A 17994-nucleotide genomic window follows, 5' to 3' on the forward strand; every position below is an offset into this window, starting at 1 on the left:
CCCCCCCCTCCCCTTCCCCCCCCCTTTTAGTGCATTCTTGATCCTAACAATTAGTATCAGAGCAAAGTTCACTCTCGTTTGGTTTAAAACCCAAGACAGATGACATTTGCCGGCAACCAAGAGCATCATTCAATTACACGTCCGTCCATGTTCAATGGGACGGATTACACATATTGGAAGACAAGAATGAGGATCTTCCTAATTTCAATGGATTTTGAGCTTTGGAATATTGTAGAAAATGGATTTCAAAAGTCTTCTCTTCCAATGAATAATTGGAATGAGTTGGAGAAGACTTTCACTTTAAATGCAAAGGCTATGAATGCCTTATTTTGTGCATTAGATCAAAACGAGTTTAATCGAGTGTCGATTTGTGAAACGGCTTTTGATATTTGGCACACGCTCGAAGTGACTCATGAATGCACTAGTAGAGTGAAGGAGTCAAAAATTAATCTTTTAATTCATTCTTATGAGTTATTTCGAATGAAACCGAATGGAGATCATTAGAGATATGTACACCCGATTTACGAATGTCGTCAACGGTCTAAAAGTTCTTGGTAAAGGTTTTTCGGATTTTGAACTCATTAATAAAGTTTTAAGATTCCTTCCAAAGAGTTGGGACCCTAAAGTCACGGTCATTCAAGAGGCCAAAGATTTAAATAATTTTCCTCTTGAAGAACTAATTGGGTCACTAATGACCTATGAAATGACATATAAAGCTCAGTAAGAGCTTGAGGATACCCTTCCAAAGAACAGGAAGGATTTGACACTGAGAACACAAGAAGACCACTTGAGAGAAAACTCAAGTGACGAAGACTTTAGTGATGACTTGCACTTTTAATAAGGAAATTTAAAAAATTTATTTAAAGAAATAAATTTAAAAATGATACTAAAAATAAATTTGAACCCAAGAAAGATCAAGTAATTTGCCACGAATGCAAGAAACCGGGACACTACAAGAGTGAATGTCCTCAAGCCAAGAAGAGAACACCAAAAAAGAAGGTGCTCAAAGCAACATGGGACGACTCAAGCGCATCCGAAGAAGAGGAGCCAACCAACACCGAGCAAGTTGCTCACTATGCACTAATGGCCATTGGAGATGAGGTAATAAGTTCATTAGACGTAAATTTATCATTTGATGAACTATTAAATACTTTTTATGATTTATTTGATGAATACAAATCAATTAGTAAAAAATATAAATTATTATAAAAGGAGCACGATTCTCGTATTAGTAATTTTGATAAATTAAAAATTAAGCACAATAATAGTTTAACTCCATGCATAAAATGCTATGAATTAGAAATACTTCAAAAGGAAAATGTGCTACTTAAGAAAACCTTAGAGAATTTTGAGGTTGGTAGCAAATCCTTGAACATGATCCTTGCCAACAAGGGTCACGTTCATAGAAAAGGCGAAATCGGATTTGTGAGTAGCTCTCACCATAATCCAACCACCTTTGTTAAAGGCCCTACCTTGCATGTTTCACCCCAAAAGAAATGTAACTTTTGTTACAAATTTGGGCATGTAGCTTATCATTGTCCATTCAAGAAATGTAGTCCACATAAATTGATTTGGGTTCCTGAAAGAACCTCAAATAACTCAATGCAATATGATAAAGCAATTTAGATCGATTTTTGAGATACCCAAGGTCAAATGGGTACTTAAAAATCATCATTTTTTGTAGAAACATTTACCATCACAAGCTAGGAGCAAGAGATGGTACTTTGATAGTGGATGCTCAAGGCATATGACCGGAGATCTATCTCAATTCTATAAGCTCACTAGCATAGACAAAGGATATATCACTTTCAGAGACAACAACAAGAGTAAAATCATTGGTAAAGGAACCATAGGTAACAAATCTAACTTCTTTATTGAAGATGTATTGTTAGTTGATGGCTTAAAATATAATCTCTTGAGCATTAGTCAATTGTGTGATAAAGGATATATTATTAAATTTGAATCTGATGCTTATATTATTGAAAAATCATAAAAAAACACATCTATGATTGCATTAAAATAAAATAACATATACACCATTGATATCAATGATCTTTGCAATGAAATGTGTTTTTCGATTTTAAATGACGATGCTCGGCTTTGGCATAGGAGATTAGGTCATGCTAGCATTAAACTAATCTCTCAAATTTCATCTAAAGAACTTGTAAGAGGAATTCCTCATATCAAGTTCATCAAAGATAATGTGTGTGATGCTTGTCAACTAGGAAAACAAATAAAAGGTAGCTTCAAAACTAAGAACCAAATAAGCACCTCTAGACCTTTGCAATTGATGTATATGGACTTGTTCAGACCAATTGCTACATCAAGCCTAGGAGGTAGCAAATATACATTTGTCATCGTGGATGATTATAGTAGATACACATGGACTTAGTTTTTTGCACACAAAAGTGAATGCTTTAGGTATTTCTCTAAGTTTTATAAACTTGTTCAAAATAAAAAGGATTTTATGATTTCATCAATTCGAAGTGATCATGGTGGTGAATTTCAAAACCGTGATTTTTAAGAATTTTGTAAATCTAATGGATACAACCACAACTTCTCTACTCTAAGAAATCCTCAACAAAATAGAGTAGTAGAAAGAAAGAATAGAAATTTACAAGAAATGGTAAGAACCATATTGAATGAACATAGCCTACTCAAATATTTTTGGGCCGAAGTCATAAACACGACATGCTATATCATGAATAGAGTTCTAATAAGACTCTTACTCACCAAAACCCCTTATGAGTTATGGAACAACAAAAAACCTAATGTTTCATATTTTAAAGTTTTTGGGTATAAGTGTTTATCTTGAATAAAAAAGATGCCTTAAGAAAATTTAACGCTAAATCCAATGAAAGAATTTTTCTTGGCTAGTCTTCTATTTCTAAAGCATTTTGTATCTTTAATAAAAGAACTTTGATTATAGAAGAATCCATTCATGTTGTTTTTAATGAGGTTTCTGAAATTAAGAAAAATAATTTTGATGATGATTTTGATGCCTTGAATTTTAATGAAATTCTTTCTCCATCTAGCAACTTGGATGCATCTACTTCCGAAACATCCTTAACTAAGAATTGAAAGTATGTAGATGCTCATCCTATGGAGCTAATCATAGGAGACACATCTAAAGGGTTCAAACATATTCTTCTCTTAAAAAATTTTACGCCAACGTTGCTTTTCTCTCTCAAATTGAACCTAAATGTATTGACGAAGCCATCAAAGATGATTCATGGATTATCGCAATGCAAGATGAGTTAAATCAATTTGAGAGAAATGAGGTGTGGAAGCTTGTTCCTAGGCCAATTGATCATTTAGTTATTGGAACTAAATGGGTCTTTAGAAACAAGCAAGATGAATCTGGTATCGTGGTTAGAAACAAGGCTAGATTAGTGGCCAAAGGTTTCAATTAAGAAGAAGGTATCGATTACGAAGAAACCTTCGCTCTTGTGGCTCGATTAGAAGTCATAAGAATGCTCCTTGTCTATGCTAGTAGTAATAATTTTAAGTTGTTTCAAATTGATGTTAAAAGTACTTTTCTTAATGACTTTATTTTTGAAGAAGTTTATGTTGAACTACCTCCTGGATTTGAGAATAATAGTCTCCCTAATTATGTATTTAAATTGACTAAAGCTCTCTGTGGTTTAAAACAAGCCCCAAGGGCTTGGTATGAGAGACTTAGTGCATTTCTTATTGAAAATAATTTTTCTAAAGGTAAGGTTGATACTACATTGTTTATCAAAAATTTTAAAAATAATTTTCTTATTGTCCAAATTTATGTTGATGATATTATTTTCGGTTCCACGAATGAATCTCTTTGTAAATCATTTACTAAAAGTATGAGTCTCGAATTTGAAATGAGTTTGATGGGAGAATTAACTTTCTTTTTAGGCTTACAAATCAAACAATTAAGTAATAGTATCTTTCTTAATCAAATAAAATATACTTTAAATTTACTAAAAAGGTTTAATATGGATAGCTCAAAGGCTATCAACACTCATATGAGCACCTCCACTAAGTTAGAAATTGATGAAAGTAGAGAAAGCTTTGATCAAAAAACTTATAGGGGTATGATAGGAAGTTTACTTTACCTTACCACAACTAGACCAGATATCATATTTAGTGTAGGACTTTATGCTAGGTTTCAATCTAATCCTAAGTTATCTCATCTTAAATCAGTTAAGAGAATACTAGATATCTTAAAAGAATCACAAATCTAGGATTATGGTATCCAAAATCTGAGAACTTTGAGCTAATTGCTTATTCTGATGCGGATTTTGCTGGATGTAGATTAGATAAAAAAAATCACATCAGGAACATATCAATTTTTAGGACACGCACTTGTTTTTTGAACTTCCAAGAAACAAAATTCGGTTACACTATCTACAACCGAAGCAGAGTACATTGCAGCTAGTGCATGCTGTGCACAAGTTGTGGATTATAGGATTCATCTTAAAAATATCCCCATAAAATGTGATAACACTAGTGTAATATGTTTAACTAAGAATCCTATTCAACACTCTAGAACAAAACATATTGACATTAGGCATCATTTTATACGAGATCATGTCACTAATCATGATGTAATCCTAGAGTTTATTGATACAAAACATCAATTAGCCGATATTTTTACAAAGTCTTTAAGTGAAGAACAATTTGATTTTATTAGAAGAGAGTTAGGAATATTAATATGTATGAATGCATGAATTTATTAAATTTTATTTTCGGACCTTCTTGATTCTTCGATCACTCACTTAAATTTTGTGTTGAAAATTTTATGAGGCAAATTCTATATGATGATAAGATTGTGTGCCTGAATAACATGTTTACTTTGATATTGGAAATTTTGTGCTTTGATGCTAAAATTTTCGATGATGATGAGCGTGATACAATATCATGTTTACTTTCATGATCATGATTTCTATTGAATATTGAGAAGTTTTAATCATATATCGGATTCTTAATCTTTGAGTACTACAAAGCACTAATGATTTTGCCTCATGCAAGTAGTCATGAAAAGCTATGACAAAACATTTTGCGAATGCATTAATTGAATGTATATCTTTTCCGGATTATCTTTCACTTAATGGATTTCTTGAATGGAGCTTTCATGAGTCTATGGAGTATCGATAAAGGATCATCCACTCTCGGTGTCATTAGAAGAATGTCCCATGTGTTCTTGCTCAGTCAAATCCCTATCTAGGGTCATTCGGATTGAGAGAGAAAGAGTTCTCTGAGAGAATTCGATTAGAGCGAGACTCGAGTAGAAACCGTATGGGTCTGATAGCACCAAGCCCGGTATACAATCTCTGAGATATTAGATGGATGAGGGACTATAGGTACATGGTAACTGAGAGCAGACAGGTTCAATGGATTGTTAGGATCAAGAGCACTAAGAGGGGGGGGGTGAATTAATGCAGCGGAAAACCCTCGACGATTAAAAAAAAATTACGTTTGTTCGATAAAAGTGATTTCAGTAAGAAAGCTGATTCGTAAATCACTTTAACTTTTGATTAAGCAAGATACAGTAAAGATATAAATGTAGTTTGCAGTTATGGTTCAAATCAGATAGTAGGCGCAAACTGAAATATGATATTCGTACGAAAAAACTGATTTACGTCTAAATGCTGATTCGTAAATCACTTGATTAAGTGCGATGCGGTCAAAGCAAGGATATAAAAATAGTTTGCAGTTATGATAGAAATCAAAATGTAAACGCAAACTGAAATATGATGATCGTACGATAAAACGGATTTACGTCTAAACGCCGATTCGGAAAGTGCAAAGCTTGAAACCCAATCGTATATGCGTAGAAAGTAGTAAGCTTTTGAGGAGGTTTGCAGTAAAGATAATATGCTCAAAGTAAATGCAAACCGAGATTTAGAGTGGTTCGGTCAATCTTGACCTACATCCACTTTTGGCTTCCTCCAACGACGAGGTCACCAACGTCCACTAGAGGCCTTCCTTCAATAGGCGAAGGCCAACCACCCTTTTACAGTTTCACTCCTTTTGACGGGCTTAGGAGACAACCCTTACAGAATTTTCTTTCCTCTCTTATCAGATTAGAACTTGGAAGAAAAGAGGAAGAAGAACTTTCAACTCATACAACACTTTTGATCTCCAAAAATCACAAAGTAAAATCAGAATTTCGGTGGTTTCTGGGTGCTCTTTCAGTGCTGAAAGGGTGGGGAATTTATAGGCCCCAATCCAGTTTGAATTTTGAGCTCAAAGCTGTCAATTCCCGAAATTTCAGGATCTGGCGGTTGCACCGCTTGGCAGAGCTCAAAGACTGAGCCTCTAGGCGGTGCCACCTCCTGTCAGGGGCGGTTGCACCTCCTGCCAGAGCTCGAAGACCGAGCTCAGGCGGTGCCACCTCCTGTCAGGGGCTGTTGCACCACCTAGTCTCGCTCGGAGACTGAGCCCAGGCGGTGCCACCGCCTGGCTGGGGCGGTTCAACCGCTTGGCAGAAATCAGGGTCCGAATGGGTTGATCCATTCGGCCCAATTTGGGTTTTTCAGGGGCCCAATTGCCCCAAGATTAAGTTAATGGGATCACCTCCCATTTCCAACTTAATCATTGTGCTAACTATGATATTTCCTAAGACATTTACTGCAACTTGCTCCAGTGCGTCAATCGCTTCTTCCGACGAGCTTCCGACGAATTTCCGTCGATCATCCGATGAACCCTCGGTGATGCTCCTGCGGACTTCCGGCAAACTCCTGGACTTGCGACGATCCACTTGGCGAGTTCCGACGAGCTTCTTTGGCAAGCTCATGGACTTCTCGGATTTGTTCCCGCAGAACCTCCGACGATTGTCCGAACTTTCGTCGAACTCTCGAACTCCCAACGTAATCTTTGTCTTGATTCCGGTGTAACTCATACTGCATATCTTACTTTCATCGTAGTTAATCTTGCACACTTAAAACAAAACTTCGATTGAGATAATTAATCATAAGCAATTAACCAAGTTGTCCAGCATGTCATTGGTCCCTCAACGCTTCGTCCGATTCTTCGGCGCATCGTCCTCTCCTACAGCCTATTGCCCAATCAGCTAGTTGACCCCGCAACTCCGATATCCTTGGCACAATACCCGCTCTTCTTAGCCCGATGGCCGAGTCCACGGCCCGAAGCCTTCTGTCGATACATCGACCGATCCATCGGCCCGACGTCTAATCTTCTGACATGTTCCTCCTACACAACATGATTTTCCTACTTTAATTGTCTCATCCTGATCGAAGCATCCTGCATCACTCAAAACGCAGATTAAATCATAAACATATATCAAGTAGTTTCATCATCAAAATACGAGATTCAACAATCTCCCCCTTTTTTATGATGACAACCACTTGATGACGGAGTTAAACTTAACTCCCGGAGTTTAAACAAACTCCCCCTATCAATATGTCATATTGATAGAATCTTAAATTCAAACTGAATTCAAGTCATTGTAATATTCATCATGAATACTTGCAACATGTCATCAAGAACTTATGCATAACATCATACTTCTCCCCCTTTGTCATCAACAAAAAGGAGAAGTCCAACTATTCTTGTGTTTGGAATATTAGTTTAACTTATTGTATTAAAAACATAATATCAAGTTTTATCATCATGCAGTTTTGAAGCTAGAAAATTTAGCAAATGTTACATCATGCTTAGAACATTCAAGCTATCAAGTTTTAGATATACAAGTTTTACAGCATACAAGATAGCACTTTTAGAACATGCAAGCTAGCAATGTTACAATATTTTAGAACTTGCAAGCTAGTAATTTAGAGATGTCAAGAAGGCAACTCTTGCTTCTTGAAATATGCAAGTTGCAAGCTACCAAATTTTTGCTTCCTTTGCAATGTTTGAGCTCGTAATTTTGCTTCCATTGCAAGGTGTAAGTTTAGCATGTTTAATTTTCTTGAGATAGCAACTATTTGCTTCTCTTTATACTACAAGCTAGCAATTTTTACGATATGCAAGTTTTACTATATACAAGCTAGCAAAAATTTCGAAAGCAAGTGCAAGATAGCTTACTTGTGTAACCTTATGATTCTTGCTTCCTATTGCAATGTGCAAGTTGCAAGTTTTGCTTCTTGAGATAGGCAAGATAGCACTTTTGCAATTTTTGTTTGGCAAGCTTGTGATGTTCAAGATAACAAGCTCTTTCTTCTCTTTTGAGAAGTGTCATTTTTGCTTTCTTTGCAAAGTGCAAGCTAGCAAAATGCCAAACTAGCAAGAGATAATGTTTTACATGAGGCAAAGCAAACAATTTAGCAAGTGTTACATTTGCATCTTCTCTTTAGAGGAGTGTAATTTTTGCTTTCATCTTGAATTGTGTAAGCTAGCTAGTTTGCCTCTTTTCATGATGTCCACGCTAAAAATTCTTTCTCCCCCTTTGTCATTGTCAAAAAGAAGGGAAGACCCTTTTTTCAATTTTCAGATTATGACAAAGGTAAGTATCAATTTTATTTATGCATCATTATATATTCAAATTAAAACATACACAATTTCAAAAACCTTATTTTTCATGCACGATACCGAAAAATAAATCAATCATCATTAATGGGTATATCATACATGATACTCAAACATTAAAATTTTTAAGCATTTATCAACATGTTGATCATAATACCAAACATTCATCATTTAAAGCATTCATGATACATATCATATTATGTATATCATTGTCATAAGTATTGCATGCATCATTTCAAATTCATGAATATTTCATCATTGCATGTATCATGCCAAATCATAAAATATACAATCATCATTAATACATGATTCCTAATCATCATTTATTTTGCAAAATGATGGTACCAAATTTGTCAAATTACATTCTACCATATATGATCGAAACTTCTTATTTGTATACATCAAAACAAATTAATGAATATTTCATGTATTCTTATCATCACATAAGGAATATCAAGAAGAATTATTAGGTGATGAGATAAACATTTCATGAATACAAGGAATTGCATAAAAATCATATCATGAAAGATTAGAACATGTGAATACCAAAAGACATGATTTCTTTTTGAAAAACCTACTCCATAATTAATCAAAAGAAAATCTTAGGAGAACGATTAATGAAAAAATCTTGATTCATAATAAATCTTAATTTGTAAATATCACGGAACTAAGATCATGATTTTGGATAAAACTCATTCAAATTCAAATCACCAAAAATCATTTTTATGGTTCACAAAATTCGTAACATAAGTAGATTCATGATTTCATTGATAATATATTTTTTCCTTGTTTAAGTATTTCATTTTAAGTGATTGATTTCATGTTAGCATGCTTTTTCATTTATGTTAAACATGCATCAACGTTTAGGATCGAAAAATGAATTTCATCATAAAACCATCAAGATCAATAGATTCTCAAAAATGATCTATTATGTTCAAGAAAATCCGAAAATGAAATTTAACACTTTCATGCATTCGGACAAGGTTTTGCTATAGATTTTCAAGTTCAATCATGAAGATAATACATGCTCATGATCATAAAAATTTTGTATCCAAAACACATAATTTCCAACATGTTATTAAGGCATGTAATAGTGTAAAATCATCATGGCAATTAAGTGATTTGAACATTGAATCAAGAAAGTCCGAAAAATAATCTTAACAAGTTCATGCATTCGAGCACATTTTTGCCATAGTTTTTCAAATACACTCATGAAAATAACACATGCGTATCATCATGTATAGCTTAAAATCTCATGCATAAAATTGTTAATCAAAATATTTAATATTACATCATTATGCATTTCTTCAAATCAAACATGATTTTTTTTTTAATCAAAATGGAAATCAACGTAATACACATTATTACTTCTTAACCATGATTTCATATTTTCAATCAAAATCATTTTATTTGTTTGTCATAAAATATGCAATATTATCATTTTCGAAATTACTTAGCATGATCATAATTTTTTTTTAAAAAATATGTAATTTTTAAGAAAATTAATTCTAAACTAAAAAAGAAAATACATCATGAGAGCATCAAGTAATTTCAAAATAAATTAGGGGGATTTCGATCACCTCATCATTGAAAGTGATTAAGGCGTAGTTTGCCACCTCGCCTTTCTTGATTTTCTCCTCGTCTTCGGAGGAGCTCGATTCATCCCACTTTGTGTTCTTCTTCTTTGACCTCTTCCTTCGTTCAAGTTTATTATTTATTTTAGATTTTTGTTTAATAAACTTATTAAGATTTAGTATTCAAAGTTCAAGTTTATCATTGTCCTCATCACTTGAGTCATCGCTCAAGTGGTATTCATTTGTCCGGAGTTTCAAATCCTTCCTGTTCTTTGGAAGATAATTTTGTTCATCATGTTCATCATGTGCATTGTGCACCATTTCATATGTCATCAACGAACCAATTAGTTCTTCAAATGGTAAGTTGTTTAGGTTTTTAGCTTCTTGTATTGCAGTTACTTTTGAATCCCACTTCTTATAAAGAGAACGCAAAATCTTGTTTACGAGTTCAAAATCCGAAAAACATTTTCCAAGAGCTCTTAAACTATTGACGACATCCGTGAAACGGGTGTACATGTCACCTATAGTCTCGCTTGGTTGCATTCGAAAAAGCTCAAAATCATGCAATAAAATGTTAACTTTCGAGTCTTTGACTCTACTAGTTCCCTCATGCGTGATTTCAAGTGTTCGCCAAATGTCAAAAGCTGTTTCACACGTAGAAATCCGATTGAACTCATTTTTGTCCAAAGCGCAAAATAAGGCATTCATAGCCTTTGCGTTTAAAGAAAAATACTTCTTCTCCAAATCCAACCATTCGTTCATCGGTTTAGAGGGAAGTTGAAAACCGTTTTCAACGATATTCCATAAATCCAAATTCATAGAGATCAACAAAACTCTCATTCGAGTTTTCCAATAAGTGTAACCCAATCCATTAAACAATGGTAGACGAACAACCGATAAGCCCTCTTGAAAGCCATGAAGAGCCATTTCTCTCGGGTGTAAATCCGAAATGAGAAATACCGGGCTCTGATACCAATTGTTAGGATCAAGAGCACTAAGAGGGGGGGGGTGAATTAGTGTAGTGGAAAACCTTCGACGATTAAAAAAAAACTGCGTTTGTTAGATAAAAGTGATTTCAGTAAGAAAGTTGATTCGTAAATCACTTTAACTTTTGATTAAGCGAGATGCAGCAAAGATATAAATGCAGTTTGCAGTTATGGTTCAAATCAAATAGTAGGCGCAAACTGAAATATGATATTCGTACGAAAAAACTGATTTACGTCTAAATGCTGATTCGTAAATCACTTGATTAAGCGAGATGTAGTTAAAGCAAGGATATAAAGGCAGTTTGCAGTTATGATAGAAATTAAAACGTAAACGCAAACTGAAATATGATGATCGTACGATAAAACTAATTTACGTCTAAACGCCGATTCGGAAAGTGCAAAGCTTGAAATCCAATCATACATGCACAGAAAGCAGTAAGCTTTTGAGGAGGTTTGCAGTAAAGATAATATGCTCAAAGTAAATGCAAACCGAGATTTATAGTGGTTCGGTCAATCTTGACCTACATCCACTTTTGGCTTCCTCCTCCGACGAGGTCACCGACGTCCACTAGAGGCCTTCCTTCAATAGGCGAAGGCCAACCACCCTTTTACAGTTTCACTCCTTTTGACGGGCTTAGGAGACAACCCTTATAGAATTTTCTTTCCTCTCTTATCAGATTAGAACTTGGAAGAAGAACTTTCAACTCATACAACACTTTTGAGCTCTAAAAATCACAAAGTAAAATCAGAATTTCGGTGGTTTCTGCGTGCTCTTTCAGTGCTGAAATGGTGGGGTATTTATAGGCCCCAACCTAGTTTGAATTTCGAGCTCAAAACTATCAATTCCAAGAATTTTGGGATCTGACGGTTGCACCGCCTGGCAGAGCTCGAAGACTGAGCCTCTGGGCGGTGCCACCTCCTGTCAGGGGCGGTTGCACCTCCTGTCAGAGCTCGAAGACCGAGCTCAGGCGGTGCCACCGCCTGACTGAGGCAGTTGCACCTCTTGCCAGAGCTCGAAGACCGAGCTCAAGCGGTGCCACCTCTTGTCAGGGGCGGTTGCACCGCCCAGTCTCGCTCAGAGACAGAGCCCAGGCGGTGCCACCGCCTGGCTGGGGCGGTTCAACCGCCTGGCAGAAATCAGGGTCCGAATGGGTTGATTCATTCGGCCCAATTTGGGTTTTTCAGGGGCCCAATTGCCCCAAGATTAAGTTAATGGGATCACCTCCCATTTCCAACTTAATCATTGTGCTAACTATGATATTTCCTAAGACATTTACTGCAACTTGCTCCGGTGCGTCAATCGCTTCTTCCGGCGAGCTTCCGACGAACTTCCGTCGATCATCCGATGAACCCTCGGTGATGCTCCTGCGGACTTCCGGCAAACTCCTGGACTTGCGACGATCCACTTGGCGAGTTCCGACGAGCTTCTTTGGCAAGCTCATGGACTTCTCGGATTTGTTCCCGTAGAACCTCCGACGACTGTCCGAACTTCCGTCGAACTATCGAACTCTCAACGTGATCTTTGTCTTGATTCCGGCGCAACTCATGCTGCATATCTTACTTTTATCGTAGTTAATCCTGCACACTTAAAAGAAAACTTCGATTGAGACAATTAATCCTAAGCAATTAACCAAGTTGTCCGGCATGTCATTGGTCCCTCGACGCTTCGTCCGATTCTTCGGCGCATCGTCCTCTCCTACAGCCTATTGCCCAATCAGCCAATTGACCCCGCAACTCTGATATCCTTGGCACAATACCCGCTCTTCTTGGCCCGATGCCCGAGTCCATGTCCCGAAGCCTTCTGTCGATACGTCGACCGATCTACCGGCCCGACGTCCAATCTTCTGACATGTTCCTCCAGCACAACATTATTTTCCTGCTTTTATTGTTCCATCCTGATCGAAGCATCCTGCATCACTCAAAACGCAGATTAAATCATAAACATATATCAAGTAGTTTCATCATCAAGATACGAGATTCAACATGGATTGGATTCCCCTTTATCGTTTGGGGACTACGGCGTAGTAGCTTAGTACGTTCGTAGTCGATGAGTCGAGTGAATTATTATGCAGATAATAATTTACTAAACTAGAAGGAGTTCTGATAGGTATGACTAACTGCCAGCTCGATATTGGGCCTAGAGGGTCACATACATATGGTAGGCATTACGATGAGTAGAGATTCGGATATGAGATATCCGTTGGAGCCCCTATCTTATTGGATATTCAATAAGCCTCGAAATTATTGGATCCTATGGATGAGATCCAATAAGAGCCCATAAGAGATTATTGGATAGAGATCCACTAATCTAAGAGGCTTGGTTAGTTGGATGGAGATCCGATACCCAATAGGGGAGGATCCATTAGGGTTAAGTTGATAGGGGACCTCTATAAATAGGAGGGATTCAGTGGTTCATAGGCTAAAGCCTTTTGCTTCCTCTCCTATTCTACTCCCCCTCTCCTGTTGTTTGGATCACCACTAAAGAGGATGATGCTTAACCTCCTTCACTCTCTCCTAGAGATCTATAGGGATTCAAGGATATACGATCTCCCTAGGTAACACAATATATCTCACATGTGGTTTTCTGTTCATGGATTTTTGTGCACCAATCTTGGCACAATGACGAACATATCTTTGGAAATTGAGAATTTTATTTTATGTTCTTCCGTTACGCATGTGATGTCGCCCCTAAGATTTCCTAACACTCTTATTATCGGGACAAAAACTCATCACACGTGGGAATACAGTCTGCTCCATTGGATAGCTTCAACAATGGGCCCATAACAAAAACAACGCCCACATAGAAACACGAAGCATGCAGAAAACAGAGAAAATGATACATTTCGAGACCTCCTTTTCAGAGCTTTGAAGAACATCTTTTTGGGGGGGGGGGGGACAAATGATAGGGAAAGTACTAACACTATCAACTCATCTTGCCACTTGGGCCAAGCAGTCCACCTAAGCAAAAGTATGAGAGCTCCCACCAACTCCTTGTAGTCGCCGACAGGGGATTAACCCACGATCCCTGCCTATCCCGACTTCCTAAAGAGAGCTTGCAAGAACCACTCCTCGCTGACACCGCGGTTGAAGAAAGGGCCACACCCTTACATTAATGGTCGATGACATGGTTCGCCTCCCTCACACCCCCTTCTGAACGATTAAAGGAGGTACTACTTTCTTCTTGACTCAAAGCAGTAAAAAAGTTGAACAGACGACACGTCGATAAACCACCTCCATTAATGGCACCTAATGAGTAGGGTAGGGGGAACCTTACCAATCTCCGTCCTCGTCATCAGGTGCTTAGGTATAAAAATCAAGCCCTAGGCTAAACAAGGGCAAGCGGGTGAACACCACACTCTCCTAAATATAACTACCTCACTCTCTATCCCTCTAACTTAAGCATCAAAGAGGTCATGCCAAGACCTCCCCCTAACACTGACCTATCGTGTAGGATTCTCGACACGATTGAGGAAGCATTGTAAGGTGACTCCCCCATGGGTAATATGATCCATCTTCCTAGATTAGTTTGCTCTCTCCATAGTTGGGAAGTTCTTTACGCTTGCGCCTTAGGCAAGCTCTCTAGAATAGCTCTCTACAACAACTCTTTAAGAAGGGTATGTGTTACGGTAAGTAACTTTTTTAGCCGTGGCCTCGGGGCCGTCGCGGCTTGGTTCGGGTCCGGAAGGCGGTGATCTCCGTGGGGGCGCTCCTCGAGGTCTCCCGACGGCCGAGGTCGGTGGTTCGGGTCGGGAGGTCGGTTCGGGAGGCAGCTCCGTCGCAGCTTCGGGAAGAGGCGACATCGTCTCGCACCTGCACACAGGTTGGGCCGGGAGCTCGGCCCGACCCCTCCGACGATCAAGTTAGAGGAGGATGTGGAGGGTGTTGGGGATGAGGCAGAAGAAGAGCCTCTGAGTGTTTTGTGTCTGAGTGAGTTCCTCTCCCCCCCTTTTTTGCTTAGGACTCAGGGGTATTTATAGAGGAGGTTTGATGTTACCGCTGGGGTCGCGTGGCGGGGCAGCTTGCAGCAGGGTATGGGCGGGGGCAGGTCGTTGTCCTGCTTTGCCGTGGTCAACTGTGCGAGGTCGGAGGTCGTCGCACGACAGTGGGAGTAGTCAGCGTGGGTCTAGCCAGCGTTATTGCTTTCCTGGGGGGATGTCGTCATGGCGCGTCATCCGGCCACTTTTATCCCTATCATATGCCCCCCCCCCGAAAGGAGCTATGCGTCGGTTGTCACGCGAGGGGAGTCCGATGCATGGCTTCTGTCTTCAGGTGGGCTGGTCGTACAAACGCAGTTTCGGGGAGAATGGAGCCGAGGGGCCGAGGAGCACAACGCAGGCGGGTAGGCCACGCAGGCGTGTCACGGGTGGCGTAAAGTCGAAGACCGAGGTGCACGACGCAGGCGGACTGGCCGCGCAGGTGTGTCCCGGGTGGCGTAAAGCCGAGGGCCGAGGAGCACGACGCAGGCGGACTGGCCGCGCAGGTGTGGTCTCGGGTGGCGTAAAGCCGAGGGCCGAGGAGCACAACGCAGGCGGAGTGACCGCGCAGGTGTGTCCCGGGTGGCGTAAAGCCGAGGGCCGAGGAGCACAACGCAGGCGGAGTAACCGCGCATGTGTGTCCCGGGTGGCGTAAAGCCGAGGGCCGAGGAGCACAACGCAGGCGGAGTAACCGCGCAGGTGTGTCCCGGGTGGCGTAAAGCCGAGGGCCGAGGAGCACAACGCAGGCGGAGTAACCGCGCAGGTGTGTCCCGGGTGGCGTAAAGCCGAGGGCCGAGGAGCACAACGCAGGCGGAGTAACCGCGTAAAGCCGAGGGCCGAGGAGCACAACGCAGGCGGAGCAACCACGCAGGTGTGGTCTCGGGATGGCGTAGAGCCGAAGAGCCGAGGAGCACAACGCAGGCGGGGTGACCGCGCAGGTGTGGTCTCGGGATGGCGTAGAGCCGAGGGCCGAGGAGCACAACGCAGGCGGAGCAACCGCGCAGGTGTGGTCTCGGGTGGCGTAAAGCCGAAGGCCGAGGAGCACAACGCAGGCGGGGTGACCGCGCAGGTGTGCCTCGGGCATTACGCGACCGAGGAGCAAGGCTGAAGAGCCTCGGGCATTACGCGGCCGAGGAGTAGGCGGGTGGACCGCTTTGGTGTGCCTCGGGCATTACGCGACCGAGGAGTATGACGCAGGCGGGTGGACCGCTCTGGTGTGCCTCGGGCATTACGCGACCGAGGAGTATGATGCAAGCGGGCTGGCCGTGCAGCCGTGTCTCGGGGTTTATGGAGCCGAGGGGCACGACGCGGGCGTACTGGCGGCACTGGTCTGTCTCGGGAACATGGAGCCAAGGAGCACGACGCAGGCGGGCAGACCGCGCAGGCGTGGTCGCAAGGGCCATGCGACCGAGTAGCACGACGCAGGCGGGCAGGACGCGAGGACGTGGACTCGGGCACCATGCAGCCGAGGTACACGATAGAGGCGGACAGGCCGCGCCGAGGTAGATCTCGGCAGCGATTGGCCGAGGTGCTCGGTGCAGGCAGGCTGCGACCGAGGGACACCGCTTAGGCGGACAGGCCGCGCTGAGGTGGGATTTCGGCAAAGAGTTGCCGAGGTGCTCGGTGCAGGCAGGCTATGTCCGAGGTGGTGGGCTTGGCAAGCATGGAGCTGGTGCAGGCAAGCCGCGGCCGAGGGGCGTGAACCGGGTGGATAGGGCCGTGGAGTTCGGCGCGGGCAGACTGACCGTGCAGACGTGTCTCGGGTTTTATGGAGCCGAGGGGCACGACGCGGGCGTACTGGCGGCACTGGTCTGTCTCGGGAACATGGAGCCAAGGAGCACGGCGCAGGCGGTCTGGTCGGGCAGGTGTGTCTCGGGGATGATGGAAGCGAGGAGCACGACGCAGGCGGGCAGGCCGCGCAGGTGTGATCTCGGTCATCATGCTGCCGAGGTGCACGACGCAGGCGAGTAGACCGCGCAGGCGTGGTCGCGAGGGCCATGCGGCCGAGTAGCACGATCAGGCGAGCAGGACGCGAGGACGCGGCCTCGGGCACCACGCGGCCGAGGAACACGACAGACGGTCGGGCCGCGCCAAGGTGTTTCTCGGCAGAGATTGGCCGAGGTGCTCGGTGCAGGCAGGCTGCGACCGAGGGACACCGCTCAGGCGAGTAGGCCGCGCTGAGGTGGGATTTCGGCAGAGAGTTGCCGAGGTGCTCGGTGCAGGCAGGCTGCGACCGAGGTACACCGCTCAGGCGGGTAGGCCGCGCTGAGGTGGGATTTCGGCAGAGAGTTGCCGAGGTGCTCGGTGCAGGCAGGCTGCTGTTAGGATCGAGAGCACTAAGAGGGGGGGGGTGAATTAGTGCAGCGGAAATCGTATAATAAATTTAAAACCAAAAGCTGCGTTTGTTCAAAAACTATTATGATGCAAAAGCAAATTCTCAGTTTGTATCTAAGTGCAGTTTGCGTCTAAGCGCAGATTGCGTCTAAGCGCAGTTTTGCGTCTAAGCGCAGATTGCGTCTAAGCGCAGTTTTGCGTCTAAATGCAGATTTACGTCTAAACGCAGATTTTACGTCTAAACGCAGTTTTACGTCTAAACGTAGTTTTACGTCTAAGCGCAGATTTACGTCTAAACGTAGATTTACGTCTAAACGCAGTTAGACGCAGATTTACGTCTAAACTTTGAAACTTGTTTGTATACTCGCAGAAGGCAGTATGCAGATGAAACCAAGACGTAAACGTGAACTGAAATCTGATGATTGAGCGAAGAAAGCCGATTTACGTCTGAATGCAGTTTTACGTCTAAATGTTGAAACTCGTTTGTAAGATCGTAGAGGACAGATTGCAGTTATTAATAGGATTAAAATGTAAGCGTAAACTGCAAGGAAGCTCGTTCGTAAAAGCACGGAAAACAGATTTGCAGAATCAAACGTAAACGTAAACTGTAATGTATGAAAATACGAGTTTACGTCTGAATGCAGATTTGGAAGAACAGCA

This window comes from Musa acuminata, chromosome BXJ1-11 (genome assembly GCF_036884655.1).
Source record: "Musa acuminata AAA Group cultivar baxijiao chromosome BXJ1-11, Cavendish_Baxijiao_AAA, whole genome shotgun sequence".
Classification (NCBI taxonomy): Eukaryota; Viridiplantae; Streptophyta; class Magnoliopsida; order Zingiberales; family Musaceae; genus Musa; species Musa acuminata.